This window comes from Bufo bufo, chromosome 3 (assembly GCF_905171765.1).
Source record: "Bufo bufo chromosome 3, aBufBuf1.1, whole genome shotgun sequence".
Classification (NCBI taxonomy): domain Eukaryota; kingdom Metazoa; phylum Chordata; class Amphibia; order Anura; family Bufonidae; genus Bufo; species Bufo bufo.
In genome coordinates this window covers 786,236-807,972 of record NC_053391.1, presented here as the reverse complement: position 1 = coordinate 807,972, position 21,737 = coordinate 786,236, and the positions used below count along the sequence as shown (strand labels likewise).

General features: G+C 51.8%; 1 protein-coding gene across 2 annotated transcripts in view; it reads right to left on the bottom strand.

Moving 5' to 3' along the window:
• The window catches only part of SLC37A1 (solute carrier family 37 member 1), a 77,552-nt gene that overhangs the window by 47,302 nt on the left and 8,513 nt on the right, over positions 1-21,737 (bottom strand). The window lies entirely within an intron of this gene.

Sequence of the window (21,737 nt, the reverse complement as noted above, 5' to 3'; positions counted from 1 at the left end):
TTACAGTGATTGGCTGGCCGGAACGTGTCATCGGGTGCTATATAGCACCCGATGACACGTGTTTGGCTCACTGTTAGTCAGGGAGAGCTGGAGAGCAGAAGCGAAAGATAGTGTAGGGAGTGAAATAGGAATATTTTTATTGAAAAAACTTGTTAGAGACCCAAAAGTCCTTTTAAGGACTATTGTTTTATCTGGCTGCTATATATATTATTAGCTCAACCTGCGCTAATTTGCGTGCAATTGTTTGGCCGCTGCTGACTGTGACACAACCTCTGCTAAATCTCCAGTATAACGTTAGCGCATCCGAAATATCTGTGACATTCAGTGTAATTTATTTGCGCATACACTTACAAAACCTGCGCTACTGTATGTGTGACAGACTTTCAAGCCTATATACCATTTAATATGCTCAAGGCGAGCAGTAAGGTACGGGGCAGTGGCCGTGCAGCTGATGGTGCACGCAGAGGCCGTGTCCCTGGGCGCGGTGAAACTGTGCCTGCTGCCAGAACACAAGAAACACACTCATCCATGATACCTAGCTTCATGTCCCAGTTTGCAGGGCGGCGCAGGACACCACTCTCGAAGTCAGACCAGTGCGACCAGGTGGTGGTCGGTTGGATTGCAGCAGATAATGCTTCCAGTCGGTTAAGCACCATCCTGTCTTCCACAAAGTCCAGTCTCAGTAGCCAAGAGTCTGGTCAACAGAATCCTCACCCTGATCCTCCTTCCTTCCACCATGGAGAGTCTTGGCAAACAAGTGATCCCACACTCGGATATTCTGAGGAACTCTTTTCATCGCCATTCCTTGATTTGGGCCTCTCGCCAAGCCCGCTTGAAGAGGGACATAAGGAGATTTTGTGCACTGATTCCCAAACTCTGGAGCATCCACAGTCACAAGAAGATGACGGTGGGGAACGGTAATTAGTGTTTCACGAGGTGGATGATGATGAGACACAGTTGCTAATAAGTCAACTGCAATTAGTGTCTCAAGAGGTTCATGATGAGGATGAGACACAGTTGTGAATAACTGAGGTTGTGGTTAGGTCAACAAGTCAGGAAGATGACCAGAGTGAGGAAGTGGAAGAGGAGGTGGTGGACGATGAAGTCACTGACCCAACCTGGGAAGGTGGCAAGCCGAGCGAGGACAGCAGTACGGAGGGGGAGGGATCCGCAGCTCCCCAACACGCTGGAAGAGGCAGTGAGGTGGCAAAAGGGAGAAGGCGGGCAACACCAAACAGGCCCACAACTGTTTCCCGGAGCACCCCCTTGCGGAAATTTCCCTTGCCAAGGGAAAGGTGTTCCGCAGTCTGGCACTTTTTTGAGGAAAGTGCGGACGATAAAAGAATTGTAATTTGCAACCTGTGCCGGACCAAAATGAGCCGGGGAGTGAACACTAGCAACCTCACCACCACCAGCATGATCCGCCACATGGCATCCAAGCACCGTAATAAGTGGGACGAGTGCCTGGGTCCACAACCAGTGTCTGTGGGTCACACCACTGCCTCCTCTTCCCCTGTGTTATGTGCTGGCCAATCCCCTATCCCAGACGCCTCCTGCCCTGCACCTGGACCTTCGCAAGCACCATGAGCGACCACATCCACTTCTGTGTCCCAGCGCAGCGTACAGATCCCAGGCCTTTGAACGAAAGAGCAAATACCCAGCCACCCACCCACAGGCCATAGCACTAAATGCACAGCTTTCCAAATTACTGGCCCTGGAAATGTTGCCATTTAGGCTTGTGGACACTGAGGCCTGCCGCAGCCTGATGTTGGCTGCCGTCCCTCGTTACGCAGTCCCCAGCCGCCACTATTTTTCCCGGTGTGCCATCCCCCCCTTACATCAGCATGTGTCCCTTAACATCACCCGTGCCCTGATCAACGCAGTTATTGGGAAGGTCCACTTAACGACTGATACATGGACAAGTGCTTTCGGCCAGGGACGCTACATTTCCCTGACGGCACACTGGGTGAACGTTGTGGAGGCCAGGAGCGAGTCGTAGCCTGGGATGGCACAGGTGCTACTGACGCCAAGGATTGTGGGCTCTACTTCCATCAGGGTTTCCGCCGCCACCTTCGTTAGTGGCTCCAATCCCCACTTCTCCTCCTCCACCTCCTCCTCCACTTCCACCTCTGAATTATCCTCATGCAGCAGCAGTCAGCCATCAGTCAGTAACTGGAAGCAGTGTACCACTGCAATGGGAAAGCGGCAACATGCCGTGCTTAAACTGTTCTGCTTAGGTGACAAACAGCACACCGCCGCAGAGCTGTGGCAGGGTATAAGGGACCAGACTGAGCTGTGGCTCTCGCCACTCAACCTAAAACCAGGCATGGTTGTGTCTGATAATGGCCGTAACTTGGTGGCGGCTTTAGAGCTCGACAAGCTCACACACATCCCATGCCTAGACCACGTGTTTAACCTAGTGGTTCAGTGGTTTCTCAAAACCTACACTAATTTGCCTGAGCTACTGGTCAAGGTGCGCCGCGTGTGTGAACATTTCCAAAAGTCATCGACAGCTGCCGCCGGTCTGGCAACGCTGCAGCAGAGCTTGAAATTGCCAGCTCACCGACTGTTGTGGGACGTGAGCGCGCGCTGGAACTCCACGTTCCCCATGTTGGCCAGGCTTTGTGAGCAGCAGAGGGCAGTAGTGGAAAACCAGCTGCAACATGGTCATCTCCTTTCCAGTCAGCTTCCGCTCTTCACAAGCGAGGAGTGGGCATGGATGTCTGACCTCTGTGAGGTTTTAAGCAACTTTGAGGAATCAACACAGATGGTGATCGGCGATAATGCTATTATCAGCGTAACCATCCCACTTCTGTGTCTACTCAAACGCTCGCTGCTCATAATTAAGGATGAGGCTTTGCATGTGGAAGAGGTGGAAATGGGGGAAGACAGTACACAGGGTGATAGCCGGACCACCCTCAGTTCATCTTCTCAGCGCGAATTGGACGAGGAAGAGGAGGAGCAGGAGACGGTTGCCTCCGCCACAGAGGGTAGTACCCATGGAAGTTTAATTCCACCTGTTCAGCGTGGATGGGCAGAGGAGGAGTAAGAGGATGAGGAGGTTGAGAGTGATCCTCCTGAAAACTACAGCGAAAGTCTTGTCTGCTGGTACTCTGGCACACATGGATGACATCATGTTAGGCTGCCTTTCCTGCGACCCGCGTGTTATACGCATTTTAGACAACACAGATTACTGGTTGTTCACCCTTCTCGACTCCCGCTACAAAGAGAACTTCTCATCTCTCATTCCTCAAGTGGAGAGGACAAGCAAAACGGTGCAATAAGAGAAGGTCCTTGTGGAAAAATTGCTCCAAAAATTTCCAGCTGACAACGCTGGCGGCAGAGTACGTAGTTCCTTGGGCAACCGAGGAGGGGAGACGAGGGGAACACACAGCAGTTCCAACAGAGGCAAGGGAGCACTCTCCAAGTCCTGAGACAGTTTCATGACACCTCGCCAGCACCCTCACCCTGATGCGCGGCCTAGTGTCACAAGGAGGGAAACATTTTGGAAGATGGTGAAGGAGTACATAGCAGACCGTGTCAGCGTCCTCAATGATCCCTCAGTGCCTTACAACTACTGGGTGTCCAAGCTGGACACGTGGCACGAACTGGCGCTCTATGCCTTGGAGGTGCTGGCCTGACCTGCCGCCAGCGTTTTGTCAGAGCGGGTATTTAGTGCTGCTGGTGGCATTATAACAGATAGGTGCATCCTCCTGTCAACTGAAAATGCTGACAGGTTGACTCTTATCAAAATGAACAAGGCCTGGATTGCCCCTGACTTCTCTACTCCACCAGAGGAACGCGGCCGAACATGAAGGCACTTTACATGTGTTGTTTGTAATGTACTGAATACACTGTATTCCCTGCACCCCTTCCACCACAAACAGGGGTATATGGTTCAATCTTCCTTTTCTCATCCTCCTCCTCCATCATATCAACATGCTTATTTGTCTGCCCTCGCCCCTAATGTTGTAGAGGGTCAGCTCAGCAGCAGGCCCTCGCCCCTAATGTTTTAGATGGTCAGATCAGCAGCAGGCCCTCGCCCCTAATGTTTTAGATGGTCAGATCAGCAGCAGACCCTCACCCCTAATGTGTTAGATGGTCAGCTCAGCAGCAGACCCTCACCCCTAATTTTTTAGATGGTCATAACAGCGGCAGGCCCTCACCCCTAATGTGTTAGATGGTCAGCTTAGCAGCAGACCCTGACCCCTAATGTTTTAGATTGTCAGCTCAGCAGCAGGCCCTCGCCCCTAATGTTTTTGAGGGTCAGCTCACCTGCAGACCCTCACCCCTAATGTTTTACATGGTCAGCTCAGCAGCAGGCCCTCACCCCTAATGTGTTAGATGGTCAGCTCAGCAGCAGACCCTCACCCCTAATGTTTTAGAGGGTCAGATCAGCAGCAGACCCTCACCCCTAATGTGTTAGATGGTCAGATCAGCAGCAGGCCCTCGCCCCTAATGTTTTAGAGGGTCAGATCAGCAGTAGGCGCTCGCCCCTAATGTTTTAGAGGGTCACATCAGCAGCAGGCCCTCACCCCTAATGTTTTAGAGGGTCAGATCAGCAGCAGGCCCTCACCCCTAATGTGTTAGATGGTCAGCTCAGCAGCAGACCCTCACCCCTAATGTGTTAGATGGTCAGCTCAGCAGCAGACCCTCACCCCTAATGTTTTAGAGGGTCAGATCAGCAGCAGGCCCTCACCCCTAATGTTTTAGAGGGTCAGATCAGCAGCAGGCCCTAACCCCTAATGTTTTAGATGGTCATAACAGCGGCAGGCCCTCGTCCCTAATGTTTTAGATGGTCATAACAGCAGCAGACCCTCACCCCTAATGTGTTAGATGGTCAGCTCAGCAGCAGACCCTCACCCCTAATTTTTTAGATGGTCATAACAGCGGCAGGCCCTCGCCCCTAATGTTATAGATGTCAGATCAGCAGCAGGCCCTCACCCCTAATGTTTTACATGGTCAGATCAGCAGCAGACCCTCACCCCTAATGTGTTAGATGTTCAGATCAGCAGCAGACCCTCGCCCCTAATGTTTTAGATGGTCAGATCAGCAGCAGGCCCTCACCCCTAATGTTATAGATGTCAGATCAGCAGCAGGCCCTCACCCCTAATGTGTTAGATGGTCAGATCAGCAGCAGGCCCTCACCCCTAATGTTATAGATGTCAGATCAGCAGCAGGCCCTCACCCCTAATGTTATAGATGTCAGATCAGCAGCAGGCCCTCACCCCTAATGTTTTATATGGTCAGATCAGCAGCAGACCCTCACCCCTAATGTGTTAGATGGTCAGATCAGCAGCAGACCCTCACCCCTAATGTTTTAGATGTCAGATCAGCAGCAGGCCCTCGCCCCTAATGTGTTAGATGGTCAGATCAGCAGCAGACCCTCACCCCTAATGTTTTAGATGTCAGATCAGCAGCAGGCCCTCACCCCTAATGTTTTAGAGGGTCAGATCAGCAGCAGGCCCTCGCCCCTAATGTTTTAGATGGTCAGATCAGCAGCAGGCCCTCACCCCTAATGTTTTAGATGGTCAGATCAGCAGCAGACCCTCGCCCCTAATGTTTTAGATGGTCAGATCAGCAGCAGGCCCTCACCCCTAATGTTTTAGAAGGTCAGATCAGCAGCAGGCCCTCGCCCCTAATGTTTTAGAAGGTCAGATCAGCAGCAGGCCCTCGCCCCTAATGTGTTAGATGGTCAGATCAGCAGCAGGCCCTCGCCCCTAATGTTTTAGATGGTCAGATCAGCAGCAGGCCCTCGCCCCTAATGTTTTAGATGGTCAGATCAGCAGCAGGCCCTCGCCCCTAATGTTTTAGAAGGTCAGATCAGCAGCAGACCCTCACCCCTAATGTTTTAGATGGTCACATCAGCAGCAGGCCCTCGCCCCTAATGTTTTAGATGGTCAGATCAGCAGCAGACCCTCGCCCCTAATGTTTTAGATGGTCAGATCAGCAGCAGGCCCTCGCCCCTAATGTTTTAGAAGGTCAGATCAGCAGCAGGCCCTCGCCCCTAATGTGTTAGATGGTCAGATCAGCAGCAGACCCTCACCCCTAATGTTTTAGAAGGTCACATCAGCAGCAGACCCTCGCCCCTAATGTTTTAGATGGTCAGATCAGCAGCAGGCCCTCACCCCTAATGTTTTAGATGGTCAGATCAGCAGCAGACCCTCACCCCTAATGTTTTAGATGGTCAGATCAGCAGCAGACCCTCACCCCTAATGTGTTAGATGGTCAGATCAGCAGCAGGCCCTCACCCCTAATGTTTTAGAGGGTCAGATCAGCAGCAGACCCTCACCCCTAATGTTTTAGAGGGTCAGATCAGCAGCAGGCCCTCGCCCCTAATGTTTTAGATGTCAGATCAGCAGCAGACCCTCACCCCTAATGTGTTAGATGGTCAGATCAGCAGCAGGCCCTCGCCCCTAATGTTTTAGAAGGTCACATCAGCAGCAGACCCTCGCCCCTAATGTTATAGATGTCAGATCAGCAGCAGGCCCTCACCCCTAATGTTTTACATGGTCAGATCAGCAGCAGACCCTCACCCCTAATGTGTTAGATGTTCAGATCAGCAGCAGACCCTCGCCCCTAATGTTTTAGATGGTCAGATCAGCAGCAGACCCTCACCCCTAATGTGTTAGATGGTCAGATCAGCAGCAGGCCCTCACCCCTAATGTTATAGATGTCAGATCAGCAGCAGACCCTCACCCCTAATGTTTTAGATGGTCAGATCAGCAGCAGACCCTCGCCCCTAATGTTTTAGATGGTCAGATCAGCAGCAGGCCCTCGCCCCTAATGTTTTAGATGGTCAGATCAGCAGCAGGCCCTCGCCCCTAATGTGTTAGATGGTCAGATCAGCAGCAGGCCCTCGCCCCTAATGTTTTAGAAGGTCAGATCAGCAGCAGGCCCTCGCCCCTAATGTGTTAGATGGTCAGATCAGCAGCAGACCCTCACCCCTAATGTTTTAGAAGGTCACATCAGCAGCAGACCCTCGCCCCTAATGTTTTAGATGGTCAGATCAGCAGCAGACCCTCACCCCTAATGTGTTAGATGGTCAGATCAGCAGCAGGCCCTCGCCCCTAATGTTTTAGAGGGTCAGATCAGCAGCAGGCCCTCGCCCCTAATGTTTTAGATGGTCAGATCAGCAGCAGACCCTCACCCCTAATGTGTTAGATGGTCAGATCAGCAGCAGGCCCTCACCCCTAATGTTTTAGAGGGTCAGATCAGCAGCAGGCCCTCACCCCTAATGTTTTAGAGGGTCAGATCAGCAGCAGGCCCTCGCCCCTAATGTTTTAGATGTCAGATCAGCAGCAGACCCTCACCCCTAATGTGTTAGATGGTCAGATCAGCAGCAGGCCCTCGCCCCTAATGTTTTAGAAGGTCACATCAGCAGCAGACCCTCACCCCTAATGTTTTAGATGGTCAGATCAGCAGCAGACCCTCAACCCTAATGTTTTAGATGGTCAGATCAGCAGCAGACCCTCACCCCTAATGTTTTAGATGGTCAGATCAGCAGCAGGCCCTCACCCCTAATGTTATAGATGTCAGATCAGCAGCAGACCCTCACCCCTAATGTTTTAGATGGTCAGATCAGCAGCAGACCCTCGCCCCTAATGTTTTAGATGGTCAGATCAGCAGCAGGCCCTCGCCCCTAATGTTTTAGAAGGTCAGATCAGCAGCAGGCCCTCGCCCCTAATGTGTTAGATGGTCAGATCAGCAGCAGGCCCTCGCCCCTAATGTTTTAGAAGGTCAGATCAGCAGCAGGCCCTCGCCCCTAATGTTTTAGATGGTCAGATCAGCAGCAGACCCTCACCCCTAATGTTTTAGAAGGTCACATCAGCAGCAGACCCTCACCCCTAATGTTTTAGATGGTCAGATCAGCAGCAGACCCTCACCCCTAATGTGTTAGATGGTCAGATCAGCAGCAGGCCCTCACCCCTAATGTTTTAGAGGGTCAGATCAGCAGCAGGCCCTCGCCCCTAATGTTTTAGATGGTCAGATCAGCAGCAGACCCTCACCCCTAATGTGTTAGATGGTCAGATCAGCAGCAGACCCTCACCCCTAATGTTTTAGAGGGTCAGATCAGCAGCAGGCCCTCACCCCTAATGTTTTAGAGGGTCAGATCAGCAGCAGGCCCTCGCCCCTAATGTTTTAGATGTCAGATCAGCAGCAGACCCTCACCCCTAATGTGTTAGATGGTCAGATCAGCAGCAGGCCCTCACCCCTAATGTTTTAGATGGTCAGATCAGCAGCAGACCCTCAACCCTAATGTTTTAGATGGTCAGATCAGCAGCAGACCCTCACCCCTAATGTTTTAGATGGTCAGATCAGCAGCAGGCCCTCACCCCTAATGTTTTAGATGTCAGATCAGCAGCAGGCCCTCACCCCTAATGTATTAGATGGTCAGATCAGCAGCAGGCCCTCACCCCTAATGTTTTAGAAGGTCAGATCAGCAGCAGACCCTCACCCCTAATGTTTTAGATGGTCATAACAGCGGCAGGCCCTCACCCCTAATGTTTTAGATGTCAGATCAGCAGCAGGCCCTCGCCCCTAATGTGTTAGAGGGTCAGATCAGCAGCAGGCCCTCACCCCTAATGTTTTAGAAGGTCAGATCAGCAGCAGACCCTCGCCCCTAATGTTTTAGATGTCAGATCAGCAGCAGGCCCTCACCCCTAATGTTTTAGATGTCAGATCAGCAGCAGGCCCTCACCCCTAATGTTTTAGATGGTCAGATCAGCAGCAGGCCCTCACCCCTAATGTTTTAGAGGGTCAGATCAGCAGCAGGCCCTCACCCCTAATGTTTTAGATGTCAGATCAGCAGCAGACCCTCACCCCTAATGTTTTAGATGTCAGATCAGCAGCAGGCCCTCGCCCCTAATGTTTTAGATGTCAGATCAGCAGCAGACCCTCACCCCTAATGTGTTAGATGGTCAGATCAGCAGCAGACCCTCACCCCTAATGTTTTAGATGGTCAGATCAGCAGCAGACCCTCACCCCTAATGTTTTAGAAGGTCAGATCAGCAGCAGACCCTCACCCCTAATGTTTTAGAGGGTCAGATCAGCAGCAGACCCTCACCCCTAATGTTTTAGAGGGTCAGATCAGCAGCAGGCCCTCGCCCCTAATGTTTTAGAGGGTCAGATCAGCAGCAGACCCTCACCCCTAATGTTTTAGATGGTCAGATCAGCAGCAGACCCTCACCCCTAATGTTTTAGATGTCAGATCAGCAGCAGGCCCTCACCCCTAATGTTTTAGAGGGTCAGATCAGCAGCAGGCCCTCACCCCTAATGTTTTAGATGTCAGATCAGCAGCAGGCCCTCGCCCCTAATGTTTTAGAGGGTCAGATCAGCAGCAGACCCTCACCCCTAATGTTTTAGATGGTCAGATCAGCAGCAGGCCCTCACCCCTAATGTTTTAGATGTCAGATCAGCAGCAGACCCTCACCCCTAATGTTTTAGATGTCAGATCAGCAGCAGGCCCTCGCCCCTAATGTTTTAGATGTCAGATCAGCAGCAGACCCTCACCCCTAATGTGTTAGATGGTCAGATCAGCAGCAGACCCTCACCCCTAATGTTTTAGAGGGTCAGATCAGCAGCAGACCCTCACCCCTAATGTTTTAGAGGGTCAGATCAGCAGCAGGCCCTCACCCCTAATGTTTTACATGGTCAGCTCAGCAGCAGGCCCTCACCCCTAATGTTTTAGAGGGTCAGATCAGCAGCAGACCCTCACCCCTAATGTTTTAGAGGGTCAGATCAGCAGCAGACCCTCACCCCTAATGTTATAGAGGGTCAGATCAGCAGCAGGCCCTCACCCCTAATGTTTTAGATGGTCAGATCAGCAGCAGGCCCTCACCCCTAATGTTTTAGATGGTCAGATCAGCAGCAGACCCTCACCCCTAATGTTTTAGATGGTCAGATCAGCAGCAGGCCCTCACCCCTAATGTTTTAGATGGTCAGCTCAGCAGCAGACCCTCACCCCTAATGTTTTAGATGGTCAGATCAGCAGCAGGCCCTCGCCCCCTAATGTTTTATATGGTCAGATCAGCAGCAGGACCTCACCCCTAATGTTTTAGAGGGTCAGATCAGCAGCAGGCCCTCGCCCCTAATGTTTTAGAGGGTCAGCTCAGCAGCAGACCCTCGCCCCTAATGTTTTAGAGGGTCAGCTCAGCAGCAGACCCTCGCCCCTAATGTTTTAGAGGGTCAGCTCAGCAGCAGACCCTCGCCCCTAATGTTATAGATGTCAGATCAGCAGCAGGACCTCACCCCTAATGTTTTAGATGTCAGATCAGCAGCAGGCCCTCGCCCCTAATGTTTTAGAGGGTCAGATCAGCAGCAGACCCTCACCCCTAATGTTTTAGATGGTCAGATCAGCAGCAGGCCCTCACCCCTAATGTTTTAGATGTCAGATCAGCAGCAGGCCCTCGCCCCTAATGTTTTAGAGGGTCAGATCAGCAGCAGGCCCTCGCCCCTAATGTTTTAGAGGGTCAGCTCAGCAGCAGACCCTCGCCCCTAATGTTTTAGAGGGTCAGCTCAGCAGCAGACCCTCGCCCCTAATGTTATAGATGTCAGATCAGCAGCAGGACCTCACCCCTAATGTTTTAGATGTCAGATCAGCAGCAGGCCCTCGCCCCTAATGTTTTAGAGGGTCAGATCAGCAGCAGACCCTCACCCCTAATGTTTTAGATGGTCAGATCAGCAGCAGGCCCTCACCCCTAATGTTTTAGATGTCAGATCAGCAGCAGGCCCTCACCCCTAATGTTTTAGATGTCAGATCAGCAGCAGACCCTCACCCCTAATGTTATAGATGTCAGATCAGCAGCAGGACCTCACCCCTAATGTTTTAGATGTCAGATCAGCAGCAGACCCTCACCCCTAATGTTTTAGATGGTCAGATCAGCAGCAGACCCTCACCCCTAATGTTTTAGATGGTCAGATCAGCAGCAGGCCCTCGCCCCTAATGTTTTAGAGGGTCAGATCAGCAGCAGGCCCTCGCCCCTAATGTTTTAGAGGGTCAGATCAGCAGCAGACCCTCGCCCCTAATGTGTTAGAGGGTCAGATCAGCAGCAGACCCTCACCCCTAATGTTTTAGATGGTCAGATCAGCGGCAGGCCCTCACCCCTAATGTTTTAGATGGTCACATCAGCAGCAGGCCCTCACCCCTAATGTGTTAGATGGTCAGATCAGCAGCAGACCCTCACCCCTAATGTGTTAGATGGTCAGATCAGCAGCAGACCCTCACCCCTAATGTGTTAGATGGTCAGATCAGCAGCAGACCCTCGCCCCTAATGTTTTAGATGGTCAGATCAGCAGCAGGCCCTCGCCCCTAATGTTTTAGAAGGTCACATCAGCAGCAGACCCTCGCCCCTAATGTTTTAGAGGGTCAGATCAGCAGCAGACCCTCACCCCTAATGTTTTAGATGGTCAGATCAGCAGCAGACCCTCACCCCTAATGTTTTAGATGGTCAGCTCAGCAGCAGGACCTCACCCCTAATGTTTTACATGGTCAGATCAGCAGCAGACCCTCACCCCTAATGTTTTAGAGGGTCAGATCAGCAGCAGGCCCTCACCCCTAATGTTTTAGATGGTCAGCTCAGCAGCAGACCCTCACCCCTAATGTGTTAGATGGTCAGATCAGCAGCAGGCCCTCGCCCCTAATGTTTTAGATGGTCAGATCAGCAGCAGACCCTCACCCCTAATGTTTTAGATGGTCAGATCAGCAGCAGGCCCTCACCCCTAATGTTATAGATGTCAGATCAGCAGCAGACCCTCACCCCTAATGTGTTAGATGGTCAGATCAGCAGCAGGCCCTCGCCCCTAATGTTTTAGAAGGTCACATCAGCAGCAGACCCTCGCCCCTAATGTTATAGATGTCAGATCAGCAGCAGGCCCTCACCCCTAATGTTTTACATGGTCAGATCAGCAGCAGACCCTCACCCCTAATGTGTTAGATGTTCAGATCAGCAGCAGACCCTCGCCCCTAATGTTTTAGATGGTCAGATCAGCAGCAGACCCTCACCCCTAATGTGTTAGATGGTCAGATCAGCAGCAGGCCCTCACCCCTAATGTTATAGATGTCAGATCAGCAGCAGACCCTCACCCCTAATGTTTTAGATGGTCAGATCAGCAGCAGACCCTCGCCCCTAATGTTTTAGATGGTCAGATCAGCAGCAGGCCCTCGCCCCTAATGTTTTAGAAGGTCAGATCAGCAGCAGGCCCTCGCCCCTAATGTGTTAGATGGTCAGATCAGCAGCAGGCCCTCGCCCCTAATGTTTTAGAAGGTCAGATCAGCAGCAGGCCCTCGCCCCTAATGTGTTAGATGGTCAGATCAGCAGCAGACCCTCACCCCTAATGTTTTAGAAGGTCACATCAGCAGCAGACCCTCACCCCTAATGTTTTAGATGGTCAGATCAGCAGCAGACCCTCACCCCTAATGTGTTAGATGGTCAGATCAGCAGCAGGCCCTCACCCCTAATGTTTTAGAGGGTCAGATCAGCAGCAGGCCCTCGCCCCTAATGTTTTAGATGGTCAGATCAGCAGCAGACCCTCACCCCTAATGTGTTAGATGGTCAGATCAGCAGCAGACCCTCACCCCTAATGTTTTAGAGGGTCAGATCAGCAGCAGGCCCTCACCCCTAATGTTTTAGAGGGTCAGATCAGCAGCAGGCCCTCGCCCCTAATGTTTTAGATGTCAGATCAGCAGCAGACCCTCACCCCTAATGTGTTAGATGGTCAGATCAGCAGCAGGCCCTCGCCCCTAATGTTTTAGAAGGTCACATCAGCAGCAGACCCTCACCCCTAATGTTTTAGATGGTCAGATCAGCAGCAGACCCTCAACCCTAATGTTTTAGATGGTCAGATCAGCAGCAGACCCTCACCCCTAATGTTTTAGATGGTCAGATCAGCAGCAGGCCCTCACCCCTAATGTTATAGATGTCAGATCAGCAGCAGACCCTCACCCCTAATGTTTTAGATGGTCAGATCAGCAGCAGACCCTCGCCCCTAATGTTTTAGATGGTCAGATCAGCAGCAGGCCCTCGCCCCTAATGTTTTAGAAGGTCAGATCAGCAGCAGGCCCTCGCCCCTAATGTGTTAGATGGTCAGATCAGCAGCAGGCCCTCGCCCCTAATGTTTTAGAAGGTCAGATCAGCAGCAGGCCCTCGCCCCTAATGTGTTAGATGGTCAGATCAGCAGCAGACCCTCACCCCTAATGTTTTAGAAGGTCACATCAGCAGCAGACCCTCACCCCTAATGTTTTAGATGGTCAGATCAGCAGCAGACCCTCACCCCTAATGTGTTAGATGGTCAGATCAGCAGCAGGCCCTCACCCCTAATGTTTTAGAGGGTCAGATCAGCAGCAGGCCCTCGCCCCTAATGTTTTAGATGGTCAGATCAGCAGCAGACCCTCACCCCTAATGTGTTAGATGGTCAGATCAGCAGCAGACCCTCACCCCTAATGTTTTAGAGGGTCAGATCAGCAGCAGGCCCTCACCCCTAATGTTTTAGAGGGTCAGATCAGCAGCAGGCCCTCGCCCCTAATGTTTTAGATGTCAGATCAGCAGCAGACCCTCACCCCTAATGTGTTAGATGGTCAGATCAGCAGCAGGCCCTCACCCCTAATGTTTTAGATGGTCAGATCAGCAGCAGACCCTCAACCCTAATGTTTTAGATGGTCAGATCAGCAGCAGACCCTCACCCCTAATGTTTTAGATGGTCAGATCAGCAGCAGGCCCTCACCCCTAATGTTTTAGATGTCAGATCAGCAGCAGGCCCTCACCCCTAATGTTTTAGATGGTCAGATCAGCAGCAGGCCCTCACCCCTAATGTTTTAGAAGGTCAGATCAGCAGCAGACCCTCACCCCTAATGTTTTAGATGGTCATAACAGCGGCAGGCCCTCACCCCTAATGTTTTAGATGTCAGATCAGCAGCAGGCCCTCGCCCCTAATGTGTTAGAGGGTCAGATCAGCAGCAGGCCCTCACCCCTAATGTTTTAGAAGGTCAGATCAGCAGCAGACCCTCGCCCCTAATGTTTTAGATGTCAGATCAGCAGCAGGCCCTCACCCCTAATGTTTTAGATGTCAGATCAGCAGCAGGCCCTCACCCCTAATGTTTTAGAGGGTCAGATCAGCAGCAGGCCCTCACCCCTAATGTTTTAGATGTCAGATCAGCAGCAGACCCTCACCCCTAATGTTTTAGATGTCAGATCAGCAGCAGGCCCTCGCCCCTAATGTTTTAGATGTCAGATCAGCAGCAGACCCTCACCCCTAATGTGTTAGATGGTCAGATCAGCAGCAGACCCTCACCCCTAATGTTTTAGATGGTCAGATCAGCAGCAGACCCTCACCCCTAATGTTTTAGAAGGTCAGATCAGCAGCAGACCCTCACCCCTAATGTTTTAGAGGGTCAGATCAGCAGCAGACCCTCACCCCTAATGTTTTAGAGGGTCAGATCAGCAGCAGGCCCTCGCCCCTAATGTTTTAGAGGGTCAGATCAGCAGCAGACCCTCACCCCTAATGTTTTAGATGGTCAGATCAGCAGCAGGCCCTCACCCCTAATGTTTTAGATGGTCAGATCAGCAGCAGACCCTCACCCCTAATGTTTTAGATGTCAGATCAGCAGCAGGCCCTCACCCCTAATGTTTTAGAGGGTCAGATCAGCAGCAGGCCCTCACCCCTAATGTTTTAGATGTCAGATCAGCAGCAGGCCCTCGCCCCTAATGTTTTAGAGGGTCAGATCAGCAGCAGACCCTCACCCCTAATGTTTTAGATGGTCAGATCAGCAGCAGGCCCTCACCCCTAATGTTTTAGATGTCAGATCAGCAGCAGACCCTCACCCCTAATGTTTTAGATGTCAGATCAGCAGCAGGCCCTCGCCCCTAATGTTTTAGATGTCAGATCAGCAGCAGACCCTCACCCCTAATGTGTTAGATGGTCAGATCAGCAGCAGACCCTCACCCCTAATGTTTTAGAGGGTCAGATCAGCAGCAGACCCTCACCCCTAATGTTTTAGAGGGTCAGATCAGCAGCAGGCCCTCACCCCTAATGTTTTACATGGTCAGCTCAGCAGCAGGCCCTCACCCCTAATGTTTTAGAGGGTCAGATCAGCAGCAGACCCTCACCCCTAATGTTTTAGAGGGTCAGATCAGCAGCAGACCCTCACCCCTAATGTTATAGAGGGTCAGATCAGCAGCAGGCCCTCACCCCTAATGTTTTAGATGGTCAGATCAGCAGCAGGCCCTCACCCCTAATGTTTTAGATGGTCAGATCAGCAGCAGACCCTCACCCCTAATGTTTTAGATGGTCAGATCAGCAGCAGACCCTCACCCCTAATGTTTTAGAGGGTCAGATCAGCAGCAGGCCCTCACCCCTAATGTTTTAGAGGGTCAGATCAGCAGCAGGCCCTCACCCCTAATGTTTTAGAGGGTCAGATCAGCAGCAGGCCCTCACCCCTAATGTTTTAGATGTCAGTTCAGCAGCAGGCCCTCGCCCCTAATGTTTTAGATGGTCAGCTCAGCAGCAGACCCTCACCCCTAATGTTTTAGATGGTCAGATCAGCAGCAGGCCCTCACCCCTAATGTTTTAGATGGTCAGCTCAGCAGCAGACCCTCACCCCTAATGTTTTAGATGGTCAGATCAGCAGCAGGCCCTCGCCCCCTAATGTTTTATATGGTCAGATCAGCAGCAGGACCTCACCCCTAATGTTTTAGAGGGTCAGATCAGCAGCAGGCCCTCGCCCCTAATGTTTTAGAGGGTCAGCTCAGCAGCAGACCCTCGCCCCTAATGTTTTAGAGGGTCAGCTCAGCAGCAGACCCTCGCCCCTAATGTTTTAGAGGGTCAGCTCAGCAGCAGACCCTCGCCCCTAATGTTATAGATGTCAGATCAGCAGCAGGACCTCACCCCTAATGTTTTAGATGTCAGATCAGCAGCAGGCCCTCGCCCCTAATGTTTTAGAGGGTCAGATCAGCAGCAGACCCTCACCCCTAATGTTTTAGATGGTCAGATCAGCAGCAGGCCCTCACCCCTAATGTTTTAGATGTCAGATCAGCAGCAGGCCCTCGCCCCTAATGTTTTAGAGGGTCAGATCAGCAGCAGGCCCTCGCCCCTAATGTTTTAGAGGGTCAGCTCAGCAGCAGACCCTCGCCCCTAATGTTTTAGAGGGTCAGCTCAGCAGCAGACCCTCGCCCCTAATGTTATAGATGTCAGATCAGCAGCAGGACCTCACCCCTAATGTTTTAGATGTCAGATCAGCAGCAGGCCCTCGCCCCTAATGTTTTAGAGGGTCAGATCAGCAGCAGACCCTCACCCCTAATGTTTTAGATGGTCAGATCAGCAGCAGGCCCTCACCCCTAATGTTTTAGATGTCAGATCAGCAGCAGGCCCTCACCCCTAATGTTTTAGATGTCAGATCAGCAGCAGGCCCTCGCCCCTAATGTTTTAGATGTCAGATCAGCAGCAGACCCTCACCCCTAATGTGTTAGATGGTCAGATCAGCAGCAGACCCTCACCCCTAATGTTTTAGAGGGTCAGATCAGCAGCAGACCCTCACCCCTAATGTTTTAGAGGGTCAGATCAGCAGCAGGCCCTCACCCCTAATGTTTTACATGGTCAGCTCAGCAGCAGGCCCTCACCCCTAATGTTTTAGAGGGTCAGATCAGCAGCAGACCCTCACCCCTAATGTTTTAGAGGGTCAGATCAGCAGCAGACCCTCACCCCTAATGTTATAGAGGGTCAGATCAGCAGCAGGCCCTCACCCCTAATGTTTTAGATGGTCAGATCAGCAGCAGGCCCTCACCCCTAATGTTTTAGATGGTCAGATCAGCAGCAGACCCTCACCCCTAATGTTTTAGATGGTCAGATCAGCAGCAGGCCCTCACCCCTAATGTTTTAGATGGTCAGATCAGCAGCAGACCCTCACCCCTAATGTTTTAGAGGGTCAGATCAGCAGCAGGCCCTCACCCCTAATGTTTTAGAGGGTCAGATCAGCAGCAGGCCCTCACCCCTAATGTTTTAGAGGGTCAGATCAGCAGCAGGCCCTCACCCCTAATGTTTTAGATGTCAGTTCAGCAGCAGGCCCTCGCCCCTAATGTTTTAGATGGTCAGCTCAGCAGCAGACCCTCACCCCTAATGTTTTAGATGGTCAGATCAGCAGCAGGCCCTCACCCCTAATGTTTTAGATGGTCAGCTCAGCAGCAGACCCTCACCCCTAATGTTTTAGATGGTCAGATCAGCAGCAGGCCCTCGCCCCCTAATGTTTTATATGGTCAGATCAGCAGCAGGACCTCACCCCTAATGTTTTAGAGGGTCAGATCAGCAGCAGGCCCTCGCCCCTAATGTTTTAGAGGGTCAGCTCAGCAGCAGACCCTCGCCCCTAATGTTTTAGAGGGTCAGCTCAGCAGCAGACCCTCGCCCCTAATGTTATAGATGTCAGATCAGCAGCAGGACCTCACCCCTAATGTTTTAGATGGTCAGATCAGCAGCAGACCCTCACCCCTAATGTTTTAGATGGTCAGATCAGCAGCAGGCCCTCGCCCCTAATGTTTTAGAGGGTCAGATCAGCAGCAGGCCCTCGCCCCTAATGTTTTAGAGGGTCAGATCAGCAGCAGACCCTCGCCCCTAATGTGTTAGAGGGTCAGATCAGCAGCAGGCCCTCACCCCTAATGTTTTAGAGGGTCAGATCAGCAGCAGACCCTCACCCCTAATGTTTTAGATGGTCAGATCAGCGGCAGGCCCTCACCCCTAATGTTTTAGAGGGTCAGATCAGCAGCAGACCCTCACCCCTAATGTTTTAGATGGTCAGATCAGCAGCAGGACCTCACCCCTAATGTTTTAGAGGGTCAGATCAGCAGCAGACCCTCACCCCTAATGTTTTAGATGGTCAGATCAGCGGCAGGCCCTCACCCCTAATGTTTTAGAGGGTCAGATCAGCAGCAGACCCTCACCCCTAATGTTATAGATGTCAGATCAGCAGCAGGACCTCACCCCTAATGTTTTAGATGTCAGATCAGCAGCAGACCCTCACCCCTAATGTTTTAGATGGTCAGATCAGCAGCAGACCCTCACCCCTAATGTTTTAGATGGTCAGATCAGCAGCAGGCCCTCGCCCCTAATGTTTTAGAGGGTCAGATCAGCAGCAGGCCCTCGCCCCTAATGTTTTAGAGGGTCAGATCAGCAGCAGACCCTCGCCCCTAATGTGTTAGAGGGTCATATCAGCAGCAGGCCCTCACCCCTAATGTTTTAGAGGGTCAGATCAGCAGCAGACCCTCACCCCTAATGTTTTAGATGGTCAGATCAGCGGCAGGCCCTCACCCCTAATGTTTTAGAGGGTCAGATCAGCAGCAGGCCCTCGCCCCTAATGTGTTAGATGGTCAGCTCAGCAGCAGGACCTCACCCCTAATGTTTTAGATGGTCACATCAGCAGCAGGCCCTCACCCCTAATGTGTTAGATGGTCAGATCAGCAGCAGACCCTCACCCCTAATGTGTTAGATGGTCAGATCAGCAGCAGACCCTCACCCCTAATGTGTTAGATGGTCAGATCAGCAGCAGACCCTCGCCCCTAATGTTTTAGATGGTCAGATCAGCAGCAGGCCCTCGCCCCTAATGTTTTAGAAGGTCACATCAGCAGCAGACCCTCGCCCCTAATGTTTTAGATGGTCAGATCAGCAGCAGACCCTCACCCCTAATGTTTTAGATGGTCAGCTCAGCAGCAGGACCTCACCCCTAATGTTTTACATGGTCAGATCAGCAGCAGACCCTCACCCCTAATGTTTTAGAGGGTCAGATCAGCAGCAGGCCCTCACCCCTAATGTTTTAGATGGTCAGCTCAGCAGCAGACCCTCACCCCTAATGTGTTAGATGGTCAGATCAGCAGCAGGCCCTCGCCCCTAATGTTTTAGATGGTCAGATCAGCAGCAGACCCTCACCCCTAATGTTTTAGAGGGTCAGATCAGCAGCAGACCCTCACCCCTAATGTTTTAGAGGGTCAGATCAGCAGCAGGCCCTCACCCCTAATGTTTTACATGGTCAGCTCAGCAGCAGGCCCTCACCCCTAATGTTTTAGAGGGTCAGATCAGCAGCAGACCCTCACCCCTAATGTTTTAGAGGGTCAGATCAGCAGCAGGCCCTCACCCCTAATGTTATAGAGGGTCAGCTCAGCAGCAGGCCCTCACCCCTAATGTTTTAGAGGGTCAGATCAGCAGCAGGCCCTCACCCCTAATGTTTTAGAGGGTCAGATCAGCAGCAGGCCCTCACCCCTAATGTTTTAGATGTCAGATCAGCAGCAGGCCCTCGCCCCTAATGTTTTAGATGGTCAGCTCAGCAGCAGACCCTCACCCCTAATGTTTTAGATGGTCAGATCAGCAGCAGACCCTCACCCCTAATGTTTTAGATGGTCAGATCAGCAGCAGGCCCTCACCCCTAATGTTTTAGATGGTCAGATCAGCAGCAGACCCTCACCCCTAATGTTTTAGATGGTCAGATCAGCAGCAGACCCTCGCCCCCTAATGTTTTATATGGTCAGATCAGCAGCAGACCCTCACCCCTAATGTTTTAGAGGGTCAGATCAGCAGCAGGCCCTCGCCCCTAATGTTTTAGAGGGTCAGATCAGCAGCAGGACCTCGCCCCCTAATGTTTTAGAAGGTCAGCTCAGCAGCAGGCCCTCACCCCTAATGTTATAGATGTCAGATCAGCAGCAGACCCTCACCCCTAATGTTTTAGATGGTCAGATCAGCAGCAGGCCCTCGCCCCCTAATGTTTTATATGGTCAGATCAGCAGCAGGCCCTCACCCCTAATGTTTTAGATGGTCAGATCAGCAGCAGGCCCTCACCCCTAATGTGTTAGATGGTCAGATCAGCAGCAGACCCTCACCCCTAATGTTATAGATGGTCAGATCAGCAGCAGGCCCTCACCCCTAATGTTTTAGAGGGTCAGATCAGCAGCAGACCCTCACCCCTAATGTTTTAGATGGTCAGATCAGCGGCAGGCCCTCACCCCTAATGTTTTAGATGGTCAGATCAGCAGCAGACCCTCACCCCTAATGTTTTAGATGGTCAGATCAGCAGCAGGCCCTCGCCCCTAATGTGTTAGATGGTCAGCTCAGCAGCAGGACCTCACCCCTAATGTTTTACATGGTCAGATCAGCAGCAGACCCTCACCCCTAATGTTTTAGATGGTCACATCAGCAGCAGGCCCTCACCCCTAATGTTTTAGATGGTCAGATCTGCAGCAGACCCTCACCCCTAATGTTTTAGATGGTCAGATCAGCAGCAGACCCTCACCCCTAATGTTTTAGATGGTCAGATCAGCAGCAGGCCCTCACCCCTAATGTTTTAGATGGTCAGATCAGCAGCAGGCCCTCGCCCCTAATGTGTTAGATGGTCAGATCAGCAGCAGGCCCTCACCCCTAATGTTTTAGATGTCAGATCAGCAGCAGGCCCTCACCCCTAATGTTTTAGATGGTCAGATCAGCAGCAGACCCTCACCCCTAATGTGTTAGATGGTCAGATCAGCAGCAGACCCTCGCCCCTAATGTTTTAGATGGTCAGATCAGCAGCAGGCCCTCGCCCCTAATGTTTTAGAGGGTCAGATCAGCAGCAGACCCTCACCCCTAATGTTTTAGATGGTCAGATCAGCAGCAGACCCTCACCCCTAATATTTTAGAGGGTCAGATCAGCAGCAGACCCTCACCCCTAATGTGTTAGATGGTCAGATCAGCAGCAGACCCTCACCCCTAATGTGTTAGATGGTCAGATCAGCAGCAGGCCCTCACCCCTAATGTTTTAGATGGTCAGATCAGCAGCAGGCCCTCACCCCTAATGTTTTACATGGTCAGCTCAGCAGCAGACCCTCACCCCTAATGTTTTAGAGGGTCAGATCAGCAGCAGACCCTCACCCCTAATGTTTTAGAGGGTCAGATCAGCAGCAGACCCTCACCCCTAATGTTATAGAGGGTCAGCTCAGCAGCAGGCCCTCACCCCTAATGTTTTAGAGGGTCAGATCAGCAGCAGGCCCTCACCCCTAATGTTTTAGAGGGTCAGATCAGCAGCAGGCCCTCGCCCCTAATGTTTTAGATGGTCAGATCAGCAGCAGACCCTCACCCCTAATGTTTTAGATGGTCAGATCAGCAGCAGACCCTCACCCCTAATGTTTTAGATGGTCAGATCAGCGGCAGGCCCTCACCCCTAATGTTTTAGATGGTCAGATCTGCAGCAGACCCTCACCCCTAATGTTTTAGATGGTCAGATCAGCAGCAGACCCTCACCCCTAATGTTTTAGATGGTCAGATCAGCAGCAGGCCCTCACCCCTAATGTTTTAGATGGTCAGATCAGCAGCAGACCCTCACCCCTAATGTGTTAGATGGTCAGATCAGCAGCAGACCCTCGCCCCTAATGTTTTAGATGGTCAGATCAGCAGCAGGCCCTCGCCCCTAATGTTTTAGAGGGTCAGATCAGCAGCAGGCCCTCATCCCTAATGTTTTAGAGGGTCAGATCAGCAGCAGGCCCTCACCCCTAATGTTTTAGAGGGTCAGATCAGCAGCAGGCCCTCACCCCTAATGTGTTAGAGGGTCAGATCAGCAGCAGGCCCTCACCCCTAATGTTTTAGATGGTCAGATCAGCAGCAGGCCCTCGCCCCTAATGTGTTAGATGGTCAGATCAGCAGCAGGCCCTCACCCCTAATGTTTTACATGGTCAGCTCAGCAGCAGGCCCTCACCCCTAATTTTTTAGATGGTCATAACAGCGGCAGGCCCTCACCC